This window comes from Callithrix jacchus, chromosome 6 (genome assembly GCF_049354715.1).
Source record: "Callithrix jacchus isolate 240 chromosome 6, calJac240_pri, whole genome shotgun sequence".
Lineage (NCBI taxonomy): Eukaryota > Metazoa > Chordata > Mammalia > Primates > Cebidae > Callithrix > Callithrix jacchus.
In genome coordinates, this window is record NC_133507.1 from 56,043,724 (window position 1) to 56,055,584 (window position 11,861).

General features: G+C 43.0%; 1 pseudogene; it reads left to right on the top strand.

Moving 5' to 3' along the window:
- The first annotated feature begins 10,713 nt into the window (after nucleotides 1–10,713).
- On the top strand, nucleotides 10,714–11,039 carry LOC100390742 (jupiter microtubule associated homolog 1 pseudogene; annotated as a pseudogene).
- The last annotated feature ends 822 nt before the right edge of the window (nucleotides 11,040–11,861 follow it).

Sequence of the window (11,861 nt, forward strand, 5' to 3'; positions counted from 1 at the left end):
TTATCTGAATTCCTTTGCACTGAATGGATTTCAGAATTCAGAAATGTCAGGAATTTAGAACTGTAATCCAGTACATACGTCATATAGTACATAATATCCCCATTGGCGTCTGGGCAGCAATCCACAATCAAACATTCATATTTCTGTAGCTAAATATAAAAACATTTATATTAAACGGGATGAAGAAAAATGAGCAGTGACCTCATATTAGGTCATGTCATGTTTGGCTGCCAGGGAAGTTATGCAATAACTTCCAGTTTTTAGAATTTTGTTTTTATTTTGGAATAGTGGTTAAGTGGTTGTACATCTGTGCTCCCTTTTCCATGCCGCATCACACACAAATTTCATGAGCATCTGTCAGTGATGCGTTAAAATTAGCAAAAAGCAGGTGATAACGTCCCCATATGACAATGTGGGCCTAAGGGTTCAACAGGTGAAATGATGTGACCCTAAGTCTTACAGTTGGTTCTTGGCAAAGGGGTACCAAGGGTGGGTTTACAGAGGTGGTCAAATAGTGAAAATGTGCAACAAAATATCACTCCAACACTCATCAAGGTCCAGCTTTGTAGAGAGCGGTAATGACCTCATCACCCACCCCACCCTATTCATTGTCATTCCCATTAATACCTGCCCTCACGGTGATCCAATTATCAGTCTTATAGTAAATTCCATGTATCTTCTTACATGTGCAGAAAAGATTTATTAAGTACTTCTTTTAAAAGATACAAATTGTTTCAATTATCTTTTAGATAATCTTTCCTTTTTTTATAATTTCTAAGTTGAAGAGCATAGAAGGCAGATATTTCCCTTATTCTTGCACTGAATGCCAGGTTCCTACTTCAGCTAGACTGCCAAAAGCTGAGAGGAAAGGAGACAGATTGTAACGTGCCAAGAATAAGACAAAACCCAGGGAGTTAACATCAGATATCTGTGGGACCATCCTTCCCGGAGTGCCGTATGCAAAGGGCAGGGGGTGGGGGGCCAGAGAATCACTTTGCAGTGTAGAAACCTGACCAAACACCTCTTCCGCCATGCAGCCAAAGTCAGCCTTAACAGTGACGGGTTCTGCTGATAGGACGCGCCCTAGAAATGATGCCATGAGAACGGACTTCACCTCTGTGATGTCCCACTCCTCCATCAGAAACCCACAACCCCAGTCTAATCGTGAGGAAGGTTTTTTTTAATGGAGGAGCATTCTGCAAAACACCTGAGCAGTGCTCCTCAGAACTGTTAAGGTTATCAAGAAACAAGGAACATCTGACAAACGGTCATCATCTAGAGGAGCCTAGGCGACATGATGACTAAAGGTAATGTGGTATCTCAGATGAGATCCTAGAACAGAACAGGGGCATTAAGTAGAAACTAAGGAAATCTGAAGAAAGTATGGACTTTAGTTAATAATAATGTATCTGGGCCAGGCGTGATGGCTCACACCTATAATCCCAGCTCTTTAGGAGGACAGGGCGGGAGGGTCACTTGAGCCCAGGAATTTGTGACCAGCCTGGACAACACAGGGTCACCCTGTTTCTAAAAAATAAAATAAAATAAAATAAATTAGCTGGGCATAGTGGCATGCACCTGTGGTTCCATAACTCCGGAGGCTGAGGTGGAAGGATAGCTTGAGCCCAGGAGGCTGAGGTTGCAATTGCACCACTGCACTCCAGCTCGGGGGACAGAGTGAAAGCCTACCTAAAAAGAAATTAAAAGAACAGTAATGTATCTGTATATTGGTTCATTCATTGTAACAAATGTACCATACTGATGTAAGAAGTTCATAGCAGAGGAAAGTGGCAAGAGGTATAAAGGCGGGCCCTGTACTGTCTGTGCAACTATTTTGCAAATCCAAAACTACTGTCAAATTTAAATAATACACCAAATGTATGTAATTAAACAGTAAAATTGGAGAGAAATATTTAGGGCACGAATAATTTATACAACTTGCTCAAAATCAAAATTGTGTTGTTGTTGCTGCTGTTTTGAGACAGCGTCTTGCTCCGTTACCCAGGCTGCAGTGCAGTGGCATGATCTCGACTCACCACAGCCTCGACCTCCTGGGCTCAGGTGCTCCTCCTGCCTCAGCCTCCTGAGTAGCTTTGACCACAGGCATGCACCATCACAATCAGCTAATTTTTTCAATTATTTGCAGAGACAAGGTCTCACTATGTTGCCCAGGCTGATCTCAAACTCCTGGGCTCAAGTGATCCTCTCCCCTTGGGGATCCTCCCACCTCAGCCTTCCAAAGCACTGGGATTACAGGTATGAGCCACCATGCCCAGCCAAAAAGATTCTTCTAGTAGAAAATATTCTTCATAGTCTGTAATTTGTCAATCTGGATTTCTAGAAATATTCATTCATAATTATTTTCAATTTTTTTCTATTTAAAATATGGACAAATGAATCTGTAGAACTCAGAATGATACAGGATTTTGCTCATCTTTATGTATCCTGTTTGTAGATGTAATTCATGTAGTAGACGGAAGAGTTGGTGCCTCTGAATTCTCTGCCCAGCTTGTTCCCAGGCATCTGGAACCTCTGCTACTGAGGACATTACTGGTACACTTGGCATCCCTTTTTTTTTAGCTCAGAAAGAGTATGTGTGGAGCCTTAGTTTCAGCATTATCCTGGCAAGCTATAACATCCAATATTTTATCTAAGACACACCTCCCCAAACCACATTTAATTTACTTTTTAAAGGGATCAATAAGATTTTTTAAGCTACATCATTTATAAGTCAAAGTAAAGCTGCCAGAGATAATCTCTTCCTATCTCCCTAGACACATCCTAAGATAGTACATCCTTCTTCCTCAATAGGGGATTGTGATTAGTCAGACCCAAAATAGAGTTGTATAGAGTTGGATTATGTCATCTGGTTTCTGTAAGGTCAGATGTCCTAACCCCCTGCTTTCTAAAGGTATTGCTGGGTATTGACTCATCGACTGATTCAGAAAGAACCCAGTTCTTCTGAAGCAGTGTCCTCAGCCTCCTAATCGCTGTGGACAGAAGGATTAGGTTTATAAAGAAGACCAACCCAGTCTTTTGTGGATTAGCAGCTAGGGGACCGTAAAAGTCTTCCTTGTCTGACATGTTTGGACTTCTCTAAAATGCAGACAGACCCTGGGCCCTTCCTCCTCTGAAGCCCTCTCATGAATGTGATGGGGATCCTCAGGCTTTCGCTTTCTTAAAAGCAATGGAGCTTGCAGCTGGAAAGCTCTTTGTATCCCCAGACAGTGCTCCTATATGCCTTGTCAGGCCAATAAAGTTGCTAAAGTGAGAGTGATACGTTAGAAACCTATCATCAACAAAGAGCGGAATTGTGCCCCTTCCCCGCTGATGCTTTGAAAGGTTTGATCTTTCTGAGCCAAACAATGTTAACTCTCCTGTCTCTTAGTTTGGCAAGATTAGGGAAAGGATAAAGAGATTACAACTTTAATGGAAGACATTTTTGCCCAGAGAGAGGTCTCCAATGTAGAATCAGGCTTCCCCTGTACCCACTACTCTGCTTCACAACTTTGAATTGGTGGCATGAGAAGTCAACATACAGACAAGAGCAAAGCACTGAATTCCATGGGGAAATAAATCCTCCCAGCACCCCATGATCAACTGCAACTAGATCAGAGCCTCCTGAGTCCCTCACTGCCTCCCTTCTACCTTCCAGCCATCTGTGCTCTGTGAATTCCTGTTTCTTCCCAAGGGCCTGCTGTAATACCCTTTCTTCTATACAGGCTTCAGTTATCTCAGTCTACCCCATATTCACTGGCTGAGAAATTCATAAATCCTTCTGGGTTTTTCTCCATTCCCAATATCACCTTACTACATCTTATCGCTTGCTTTACAATTTGTTGGCATTGCTTTCATTCTCCAGCAGTCTGGGAACTCCTGGTCATATGCATTTTCCTATTCTCAGTGCCTAACTTGTACCTGGCAGACAGCAGGTGTTCAATAAACATTCAACGAATAGATAAACAAATGAATGAGCTCTAGGGGCAGCACATGCAGGTAAAGTCCAGGCATTATGACCGTCATATGTGTTTAGGAAAGGGTAGCCACCCCCCAAGCCTCGGAAAATGAGTAATCACTGTTCTAACGCTTCAATCTTCCAATTAATTACCTTTACCCATGATTGAATTAGAAGGAGGTAGATACCCATTTCTTGTCTATAAAACATAAGGGAAGCCTCTAAAAGATTCCAAAGAAGTCTTTTACTTTCCTCATAAAAACAAAAACATATGATGTCCCCTTTTCTACATCTTGCCCTCAGCATCTTTCTATTCTCAGTGCCTAGTTTAGTATCTGGCACATAACGGGTACTCAGAAAATATTTGATGAATGAATGAATAAGTACTGGGGACAACCTCAGGTACAGCTCTGGCACTACCTTGAATGTGGATGTTATGGCTGGTGCTGCAGGAGCCATGTTGCCACCATGAAGGAAAGGCTGAGACTCCTAGACATATATATGGGCTGCGGAACCAACATCCAGAGCCTATCTCCAGATTTCTTGTTATATAAAAAAAGCAAAAACCTATTGATTTAAATCACCATTTTAAGTCACCCCTATTGATTTAGAAACCAACATAGAGGTCACAATCTTTTCATTGTTGCCTCCTTACTACCTGCTGTGTTCAGCCACACCTCTCCTATGGGTATAGCTTCATAGTATTATAAGAGTTCACAGTCCCATAAGGAAGAAAACGAGATTTTCTAGGCCTATAAATTTCTGCATTAAGTCTTTTGGTGTGACCTGATTGTTCATAAATGTATCTGAGGCTGAGCACAGTGGCTCACGCCTATAATCCCAGCACTTTAGGAAGCCAAGGTGGGTGGATGACCTGAGGTCAGGAGTTCGAGACCAGCCTGGCCAACATGGTGAAACCCCATCTCTACTAAAAATACAAAAATTAGCCAGTTGTGGTTCATGTGCCTGTAATCCCAGCTACTCAGGAGGCTAAGGCAGGAGAATCTCCTGAACCCAGGAGACAGAGGTTGCAGTGAGCCAAGATCATGCCATTGCACTCCAGCCTGGGCAACAAGAGTAAAACTCTGTCTAAAAATAATAATAAATAAGTAAATAAATATAACTGAGGAATACAAGTAAACAATTCTAATGCAATGTGTTACATGCTGTATTGGAGATTTTGATAAGGTGCTCCAGGAGCACACACACACAAAATAAGTACTACCAATACTGGGCAATCTGAAGTGTGTTGCATTCTCTCTCTTCAACAACTGGGAAATTCCCACCCTCTAATCTTTTGCCACCTCCTATTTCCTCCTAGCAATGGAGTCTAAACTCCCTTGTTCTTGTTAGGTCTCTGTCACTGGCAAGTTTTGGAAATAAAACCACTAAGGAAATCACAAGTAACTACAATAAAGTCTTTGTTGTTCTATTTCCTCATGGATTAGTTTTGTACGTTCAAGACAAAAAGATATTAATTCTTCTTCAAGTTGACTACATAAGAGTAGATCAAAATGTTTGTATGAACAATTGACTTAAGGGAAATCTATTCACTGACTGTCCTACAACCTTTCTGTCTCTTTCTTCCTCACAACAGTTCTTCCTTCTTAATCCCACCCCCAAACAAGGCTGGAGATGGGGCTCGTCAGCAACGGGACAGAAGTCAGTAATCTGATTGATGAGTTATTCATTTGACTCTCAGTTTTGTCTATTGTAGTCTCCTGAGACAAATATCGCTCACTCAGCTTTCCTGGTAGGTGTCTTGTTTTCCCACATCTTAAAATAAAACACTTGTGGATGCATGTGTACATTTGGGAGCACATGTATTAGAGTAAACTGGATCACTACACCCCAGCTTTTCAGTTAGTATAGATAGGTTCTCTCACATTACTTCTGCATTCACATTTCTTGAAGATAAGTCATTCTACAGGTCTCCAAAAGGTTGGAGAAAGGCATCTGTGGTTAGAAACAGCACTTTGGGTAGCATATGCCTTTTCATATGGAATTAAGTTGAGCCATAGGGCAAAACAAGTACCTTTCACCGAGAAAGAAAGTTTATGGTCAAAATAGAAGATTCATCAACTAAGAATGATGGATGACTGCAGAAATACTGATGCAGTTATTAGATACTAACATTTATAACATGACAATGTCTGAATTTTTATATTTTCATATAAAAATATAAATGAATCATTGACTACTAATAAATTACTCTGTGTGATTTTTTTCCCAGAAACCAGACATCACACTATTGCCTCACCGAAAAAACTCAAATCTTCTCAAGTCTGATAATTAGTGACAGAGTTGCCCCTCAAAAAGCTTCTGGAAAATATATTTTTTAATGCAGTAAACTAGCAAACAGAGTTCTGAAGTTAAGAGTAAGAGGGGAAAAAAATTCCTCAAATGGATATGTACAGAAATTAAGGAATCGTGCCTGAACCTCTCAAATTGCGAAAGAACAGAGAGAACTAAAGAACAAGGGAGGAAAGCAGACACCGCGAAGGCTCCAGTAGGCCGTGCCGCACGGGCTCCCAGGGCAAGACCATCTGGAACAGAACAGATTGTTTCAGCCTGCAAATGATTCCAGGTCACAGGATTTCCGGGATTTCTCTCTATCCCCTCGGGCAGGCTAGAGATATAATTCTAAGCATAGTCCCAGTAATGATTTTTATCTTTGGGTTGTAAACTCAGTGTTCTTAACCAAGGAAGGCAAATGGGTCTTTCTCCATTCAATATTGACTAGAATTTTAGAAGAGTAACTCTTTGTTTAATGGTCAGAAAGGTTAAACACATAATAGCATCCCCCTCTCAGAGACACATAGTGTACAGAGAAAATTAAAGGCCTTTAGGCCTATTTGAGTTGAAAACAATCTTGTTATCCCAGTGGTTTTCATTCTTATGTGAGTCACAGAACCTTTTTGGCTTGCATTTGGGAAACCATTGCTATAGCGTAGTGGGAGATAAGCCTCCTGTCTAGCCCTGCCTGTACAACTTCCAGACCCATCACTCAGAGATGTGCAAGTGTAGAGCAAGTTCCCTACTTTCTTGGGAAAGACCAGAATGCAAATGATCCTGACTGGGCAGTTAAGTGTCTTTTTCAGCAATGTCAGTTGGGTATGGCTTTTAATGGGACCTATGCTTCTGCAAATTAGATTTCCTTAGGAAAAATGTTCCTTTACTAAACATGGATTTAGACAACGCAGACTCCAGACAGGCCCTTCTGTCCTATCTGGAAGTGCCCTCACGCTGGAAGACTGGGATTGCCAAAGCCCAACCTTGACCCCTTGATAGAGAATCCCAACCCAAGCAACTAACACACACTTTGGGAAATATATGACATGAGACCATTGAACTGTAGCATCTTTTAGACAATAAAGAGGAAGGTCCCAGGGATGGGGCTCTACTAAAAGAAATGAATGTACTCAGCTGGGCACAGTGGATCATACCTGTAATCCCAGCACTTTGGGAGGCTGAGGCAGACAGATCAAAAGGTCAGGAGTTCAAGACCAGCCTAACATTATGAAACCCTGTCTCTACTAAAAAAATGCAAAAATTAGCTGGGCATGGTGGCATGCACCTGTAATCCCAGCTACTTGGAAGGCTGAGGTGAGAGAATTGCTTGAACTTGGGAGGCAGAGGTTGCAGTGAGCCAAGATCATGCCACTGCCCTCCAGCCTGGGTAACAGAGCAAGAATCCGGAAAGAAAGAAAGAAAAAGAGAGAGGGAAGGAAGGAAGGAAGGAAGGAAGGAAGGAAGGAAGGAAGGAAGGAAGGAAGGAAGGAACGAACTCAAGTAACTGTAATCTTGAGAAGAGAGCAATTCCTATGCAGGGAGTGAGGAGGCAAATCTGACTGAAGAATCTTTTCATTTCTCTTGATCTGTAAGAGATGGGGTCCGGACCCCAGAGAGGGAAAAATAACTGTACTACAGGTGAGGGGAAGAATGGCTGCTGACAGGGTCTAGAAAGAAGGGTACCCAGGTGGGTGTCCCTGTGATGATGAGAGATGCTGAGAGCAGTCCTGCCTGCAGTTCTGTCCCCCAGGGTTTAATTCACGTCTGCTGGTCCCAAAACCTCAAAAGTTACAGCCTGTTCTCAACTTCCACCGGGGGCTGTAGGAAGTGTCTGTATCCACCACATTCAGGAGGAAGCAGGACAGAGAGCAGCAGAGCCAGACTGGCTATGAAATAGGGGGAGAGCAGAGCAGTGGTCCAGGGCTGGACAACTGCATCAGGCAACAAATGAGCAGGAGACAGATGTGGAAATGACAAGACTGTGTGGACAACACGGGGTCTCAGATGAGTGTGATACAAACTCAAGAGTGATGAATCAGGAACATTTGGGAAATACCAACATTGCTCATCTATTCTCTTTTTCTTTTTGAAACAGGATTTCACTCTTGTAGCCCAGGCTGGAGTGCAATGGCACAACCTCGGCTCACTGCAAGCTCCACCTCCTGGGTTCAAGTGATTCTCCTGCCTCAGCCTCTGGAGTTGCTGGGATTACAGGCACCCGCCACTATACCTGGCTAATTTTTGTATTTTTAGGAGAGATGGAGTTTCACCATGTTGACCAGGCTGCTCTTGAACTCCTGACCTCAGGTGATCCACCTGCCTCAGCCTCCCAAAGTGCTAGGATAACAGGCATGAGCCACCATGCCCAGCCACTTGTCTATTTTTCTGTTGAATAAGAAAACAGAAACAGCTCTAATGAAAATATCATCTTGATAGTAATGTCTATTTTTATTCTTCGTGGCCAAGAATGACAATACAAATGGTAGTAAGGAATATATAAAGGACAGTCCTTTACCCCCACGTATACTTGGAGCTAACTGCCCTTGTGATTTCAGTGTTGATAAGGAATCATCGTCTTGTTTTCTTCAGAGCCATTTCAAAGTCAGTATGCTGCACACCTTGTGAACGGTCCCCTCCACTGCGGCTGGCAGTCCTCTATGACTTCTCATTCACAGGGTTAGATTAAAGAGGCAAATATTTTTAAAAACCAAAATGAAAGGTGTTCCCCAAAAGTTCCAGAGATTTATTTTCTCTTCTTTACAAAAGAAGATATTCTAGAAAGTAAGCCGAGAAGGTCCTCAGCTCTGGCAGAAAAGTGTTCTGTTCAAACATAAACTTGCTATAGATTCTCTGCCTTTTAAATTAACATTATAATTTAACTGTCCTATGTACAGAATAGAAGTGAAAGGGTAGCTTTCCAAACTGAACTGGATACTAGATATTGTGACTCATTAAAGAAAAAAAGCAGCCAGGCACAGTGGTTCGTGCCTGTAATCCCAGCACTTTGGGAGGCCAAGGTAGGCGGATCATGAGGTCAGGAGTTCGAGACCAGCCTGACCAACATAGTGAAACCCCATCTCTACTAATAATACAAAAAGTTAGCTGGGCATAGTGGCAGACACCTGTAATCCCAGCTACTCAGGAGGCTGAGGCAGAAAAATCGCTTGAACCTGGGAGGCAGAGGTTGCAAAGAGCCCAGACCGTCCCACAGCACTCCAGCCTGGGCAACAGAAAGAGACTCCATCTCAAAAAAACAAAAAGAAAGAAAGAAAAAAAGCAAGTAACTCTGTAAACACAATTTAAAACTAGCTGGGGCCAAGGCAAAGGCAACAAGGCAAAACCAAGCAGTGTTAACATTTAGGACACTGTGAACATTAACTCAGAGTCTGCTACTCACTGGGGAGATCTGTGGGCCAATTTGCTTAAATGCAGAGCTAAAAACACCTTTTTAAAATGTCAAACGTGCATAGCATAGAAAGAAAAAGAGCAAGGTGGAGGCAATTAGCAAAAATAGAAAATTGGGGAAGTGAAATTTTGGCATTTGTATTTTGATCTCACGCAGAGATAAGTAGAGCTGAGTCAACTGAGCACACGGACTTCGTGTCCAAGGCTTGCCTCATGTGGTTGTGCCACAGAAGCTTCTGTGGGGGGCACGTATGGGGTCAGCTACTGATGGTATTGGCTGCCTGACTCACCAGCAAAGGACCTAACTGAAAAGCCATGGTTTTCCATATTTCAAAAGCCATACAGAAGGCATTATGTTTGAAGCCCACTAACCATGCCGTTTTTGACCTAGGATGAGTTATTTACATCTTAAATAGTAATAACTATCATTTCAAAATAGCATTTAAAGAGATATAATAACTACGTGTGATGGCTCACGCCTGTAATCCAGCACTGTGGGAGGCCGAGGAGGGCAGATCACGAGGTCAGGAGTTGGAAACCAGCCTGACCAACATGGTGAAACCCTGTCTCTACCAAAAATACAAAAATTAGCCAGGTGTGGTGGCACATGTCTGTAATCCCAGCTACTCAGGAGGCTAAGGCAGGAGAATTGCTTGAACCCGGGAGGCAGAGGTTGCAGTGAGCTAAGATGATGCCACTGCAATCCAGCCTGGGCTATAGAGAGGGACTCTATCTCAAAAAAAAAAAAAAAATGAGAGAGACATAATAAACATATTCCAAATAGCATTTGAAGAGCCATCATGTGGGCTGAAGGCTCCCCCAGCGGGGGCCCATCTATGGGGTATGGAGCCTCCCTGTGCCCCTCGGTGACTCTGACTCTCAACTTTCTGCTTCTATGCCAGCCTAACTTGCTCCTCGGCCCCACGACTGCCACCGCCACCATCAAGGGTGTTGACTTCAACAGCAGGAATAGCTCCTGGGTTTTGTAGCTGCCAAGTGTGGATCCAATTTTCCGTTGGGTTTTAATGAACCATCAGAACAACCTGTGAGAAAAGAACAAAATGGCTTCTAATATCTTTGGGACACCTGAAGAAAATCCACCTTCTTGGGCCACGTCAGCAGGTGCCAAGTCTAGAGGTGGTGGGGAAGACTTGAAGTCATCTGGACTGCAGGGAAGGAACTCTTCTGCTACTTACTCTGCAGATTCTTAGATCTGAAGGGAGAAGGCGGCATTCATGAAAATGTGGAAACAGACTTGCAAGGCAGCCTGGGGCAGAGGGAAGAGAGGCGCGTGCCTGCCGTACCTGTGCTGAGCCCAGCGGCCCTGGCCCCAGTGCCATCCAGAAGAAATCCCCCAGCTGGCAAGTCCAGCCTCATCCTGGGTTAACTCTGCTCTGACCATCCTGAGCTTTGTTGTTTTGTTCGTTTCCTCCATGCTTGTGAACTGCATGACTTGAGCCTGATGTACATCTTTTGGGTTTATTTCATTAAAAAAGAAGCACTTTAAAAAAAATAACATCGGGCCGGCACCCGGCATCATGCCGGTAAGCCAACACTTTGGGAGGCAAAGGTGGGTGGATCATGAGGTCAGGAGTTCGAGATCAGCCTGAAAAACATGATGAAACACCGTCTCTACTAAAAACACAAAAGTTGGTGGTGGCATGGGGCCTGTAATCCCAGCTACTCAGGAGGCTGAGGCAGGAGAATCGCTTGAACCCAGGCTGCAGAGGTTGCAGTGAGCAGAGATTGTGCCACTGCACTCCAGCCTGGGTGACAGAGAGAGACTCCATCTCAAAATAAATAAATAAATAAATAAATAAATAAAATAAAGAGATAAGGTATCAGCCTCATTGATTCTATGGTATCCCTGTAAATAACTTCTATAGGTTTTTCTACTTTTCTTAACTTTAAAAAACTTTTCTTGTGTCTTTGTTTCTCAATGATTTCAAGTTGGCCTTAAAACCACAAAACATGTAACTCAGAGGAAGAAACTCATGTACAGGGCTGGAGGGTTCCATTCGCTGAAGGCTGTCGATGTTACCTATTGATGGAATAATGGCTATGAGAAAAGCTATAAAAGTAGTCCAGACTGAGGTGTCAAAAGATTTTAAAATGTAGATTCTATTCTAAGAGTTTATCCCAAGACAGCAATGATGGATTACACGCAAAGGTCTAGCAAGGAGGTTCACAGCCCACGATTAATAATTAT